Source organism: Cebus imitator, unplaced genomic scaffold (genome assembly GCF_001604975.1).
Source record: "Cebus imitator isolate Cc_AM_T3 unplaced genomic scaffold, Cebus_imitator-1.0 Scaffold118, whole genome shotgun sequence".
Taxonomy (NCBI): domain Eukaryota; kingdom Metazoa; phylum Chordata; class Mammalia; order Primates; family Cebidae; genus Cebus; species Cebus imitator.
Genome location: NW_016107433.1, coordinates 2,681,831 through 2,685,799, shown reverse-complemented (window position 1 = coordinate 2,685,799; position 3,969 = coordinate 2,681,831). Strand labels below are relative to the sequence as shown.

Below are 3,969 nucleotides of genomic sequence, written 5' to 3'. Positions count from 1 at the left end.
AAAAAAAATTTTTTTTTTTTGAGATGGAGTCTCGCTCTGTCACCAGGCTGGAGTGCAGAGGCACGATCTCGGCTCACTGCCACCTCCGACTCCCTGGTTCAAGCAACTCTCCCACCTCAGCCTTCCAAGTAGCCGGGATTACAGGCACAAGCCACCATGGCCAGCTAATTTTTTTATATTTTTAATAGAGACGGTGTTGCACCATGTTGGCCAGGATGGACTCGATCTCCTCACCTCGTGATCCACCCACCTCGGCCTCCCAAAGTGCTGGGATTACAGGCGTGAGTCACCTCTCCCGGCTGTATGTGATTTTGGTTATGGTATCCGCACAAGCAGCCTTGGGGATCCCATTATTGAGTTTCTGGCCAGAGACAAAAGGGATACGAATGTTAGGGCTTGGTTTGCCTGTGTTTGAACATCCACATATACATAAACCTGGCCAAACTGCAGCTTTCTCCAAATTTTATTTCTAATAAACAGAGGTGGATAGCACTAAAGATGAAAAAAATAATAAAAATTATTATTCATTCCACTAATCCCTTAATCCCTTTTTGACAGGCAATGAACTCTGTTCCTTTATTATTACAATAAAAAATGGAGAGCAAAAGGTAAATAACTAATTACACTAATCCTGAATGAATATATATGATTCTAACTTGAGTCTTTATGCACTTTGAGAGCTAACAGGGATAAAGTAGCAACTATTAAAATAAACCTTTTCTTGGTTTTTCATTCATTCATTCATTTGTTCATTCAATTATTTATTTATTTATTTGAGACAGCGTCTTACTCTGTTCCACAGGCTAAAGAGCAGTAGCATGAACCAGCATTACAGGCTCACGCCTGTAATCCCAGCACTTTGGGAGGCTGAGGCAGGTGAATCACAAGGTCAGGAGTTCAAGACCAGGCTGGCTAACATGGTGAAAACCCGTCTCTACTAAAAAATACAAAAGTTAGCAAGGCATGGTGGCTCGTGCCTGTAATCCCAGCTGCTTGAGAGGCTAAGGTAGGGGAACTGCTTGAACCCGGGAGGCAGAGGTTGCAGTGAGGCAAGATCACACCACTGCAGTCCAGCCTGGGCTACAGAGCGAGACTCCATCTTGAAAAACAAACAAACAAAGACAGAGCAGTAGCATGAACACTCACTGCAGGCTCATGAGACTCACCGTAGCCTAGATCTCCTGGGATCAAGTGATTCTCCCACCTCAGTCTCCCAAACATCAGGAACCACAGGTGCCCACCATCACTTTTACCTAAGTTTTAAATTTTTGTAGAGATGGGATCTCACCCCATTCAATGTGGTTTGGGGTTAAAAAAAAAAAAAAAAAAAAGATGGGGGTATCACTTTGTTACCCAGGCAGGTCTTCAATTCCTGAGTGGGCTCAAGTGTTCCTCCTAAAAGCTGGGATTACAGGCGTGAGCTACTGTACCCAGTACCGGCCTTTGGCTTTTCTTTTCTTTTTTTTTAAGCCCCAGCTAAGCCGAGGGCTCTAGCTCTTCTGGTCTCTTGGGTCTGCCCCCCTGAAGACATGAGTGGTGAGTTGGCTCCAAGTAAAAGCACAGAGCATGTATCCAATTTGCCTGTTCCCTGACAGTTAATAACTTATACTGGATATTTTCCAAGCGTGGCAAAGTTGTAAAGATTACTGTAATAAAATATAAAGATACCAGGAAGAGTAAAGAGGTTGCATTTATTTTATTTTTGGATAAAAGACTTTGCACAGCCAGGCGTGGTGGCTCACGCCTGTAATCTAAGCACTTTGGAGGACAAGGCGGGCGGATCACCTGAGGTTGGGAGTTCAAGACCAACCTGACCAACACGGTGAAACCCCGTCTTTAAAAATAAATAAATAAAGACTTTGTACAAAACGGTATCAGGGCAATTAACAACAGTTACTTGGTAAAGCGATAAAAGCAAGGATCACTGTTGACAACAGAAGAGTAGCTGAGTTCACCCAAAGGCAGGACTACTTTCATGAATCTAAGTGTTATGTTTGTGAGAAAAGTGAACAACTAAGTTATACCTGTCTGAAAAATATGCTTGGAGAACGTGAGCCTCCAAAGAAGAAAGAAAAAAAGAAAGTTCCTGAACCAGTACAAGAAACTGAAGTAGAAGCAAGTGAAAATTAAAGGGAGAATTCTCCTTTTGACAGCCTTAATCAGGCCATAGCATTCCAGTGAGCCAAAACTGAGTAAGAAAAAAAGAAGAAAAAAATAAAATCATTTCAGGAGGTCCCTCAACATCAGATAATTCAAGATGCCTAAGGAAAAGGAAAAGCACATATTTCAGTGATGGAAGAACTTAAGTGATTAAAATTACATTTATTATGTAAATATCACTAAAATAAAAAAGTCTTGGCATACAAAGTTAAAAAAACTACTCAAATGCTTTAAAAAATTCATTTAATAGATAATACATGTCCTCCATTTGGTGGACTCAAAAAAATTTCCTTTTAAGAATATACCGGGTACTCACTTCAGCAGCACATATACTAAAATTGGAACGATACAGAGAAGATTAGCAAGGCCCCTGTGCAAGGATGACACGTAAATTTGTGAAGCGTTCCATAGTTAATAAAAAAAGAGGCCGGGCGCGGTGGCTCACGCCTGTAATCCCAGCACTTTGGGAGGCCGAGGCGGGTGGATCACGAGGTCAAGAGATCGAGACCATCCTGGTCAACATGGTGAAACCCCGTCTCTACTAAAAATACAAAAATTCAGCTGGGCCTGGTGGCGTGTGCCTGTAATCCCCAGCTACTCAGGAGGCTGAGGCAGGAGAATTGCCTGAACCCAGGAGGCGGAGGTTGCGGTGAGCCGAGATCGCGCCATTGCAAAAAAGAATGGGAAACTGAAGTGAAACTCCGTCCCAAAAAAAAAAAAATTTTTAAAAATAAAATGGTGTGATGGTACGTGCCTGTAGTCTTAGCGATTCAGGAGGCTGAAGTGGGAATACTGCTTGAGCCCAGGAGGTTGAGACTGTAGTGAGCCATGATTATACCACTGCATTCCAGCCCAAGTGAAAGAATGTGACCCTGTCTCAAAAAAAAAAAGAAAAAAAAAATGTGAAGAGTAGAATGGTGGTTCCCAGAGGCTGGGGTAAGGGGTAGATGTGAAAAGTGGAGATGCTGGTCAAATTGTACAAAGTTTCAATTAAATAGGATGAATAAATTCTGGTAATCTTTTGCATAGTATGGTGACTATAGTTAAAGATAATATATTGGCTGGGCTAGTAGCTCATACCCGTAACCCCAGCGCTTTGGGAGGCTGATGTGGGCAGATCACCTGAGGTCAGGAATTTGATACCAGCCTAGCCAACATGGTGAAACCCAATCTCTACTAAAAATACAAAAATTAGCTGAGCATGGTGGCGTGTGCCTATAATCCCAGCTACCTGGGAGGCTGAGGCAGGGGAATTGCTTGAACTCGGGAGGCAGAGGTGGAAATGAGCCAAGACTGCACCACTACACTCCAGCCTGGGCAACAGAGTGAGGCTTCATCTCAAAATAAAACAAAACTATGGCTGGGCATAGTGGCTCATGCCTGTAATCCAAGCACTTTGGAGGCCAAGGTGGGTGGATCACCTGAGGTTGGGAGTCCAAGATCAGCCTGACCAAAATGGTGAAACTCCATCTTTAAAAAAATTATAATAAATAAATAAATAGAACTATATTTCAAAATATATTAAAGGCCAGGCACAGTAGCTCATGCCTGTAATCCCAGCACTTTGGGAGGCTGAGGTGGGCGGACCACCTGATGTGAGGAATTTGACACCAGCCAGGTCAACATGGTGAAACCCCATCTCTACTAAAAATCCAAAAATTAGCTGGGAGTGGTGGCGTGTGCCTGTAATCTCAGCTACTCAGGAGGCTGAGGCAGGAAAATCTCTTGAACTCGAGAGGCAGAGGTTGAAATGAGCTGAGAATACACCACTACACTCCAGCTGGGTGACAAAGTGAGACCTCATCTCAA

The 3,969-nt window shown here is 43.1% G+C and overlaps 1 protein-coding gene and 1 non-coding gene across 2 annotated transcripts in view; one reads left to right on the top strand and one right to left on the bottom strand.

Annotated features, from left to right (window-relative positions):
- Nucleotides 1-3,969, bottom strand: part of SNTB2 (syntrophin beta 2) — a 47,801-nt gene that overhangs the window by 40,022 nt on the left and 3,810 nt on the right. The window lies entirely within an intron of this gene.
- LOC119472788 lies at nt 2,469-2,575 on the top strand. The gene has a single exon (XR_005201974.1). It is a non-coding gene; the product is annotated as a U6 spliceosomal RNA (small nuclear RNA).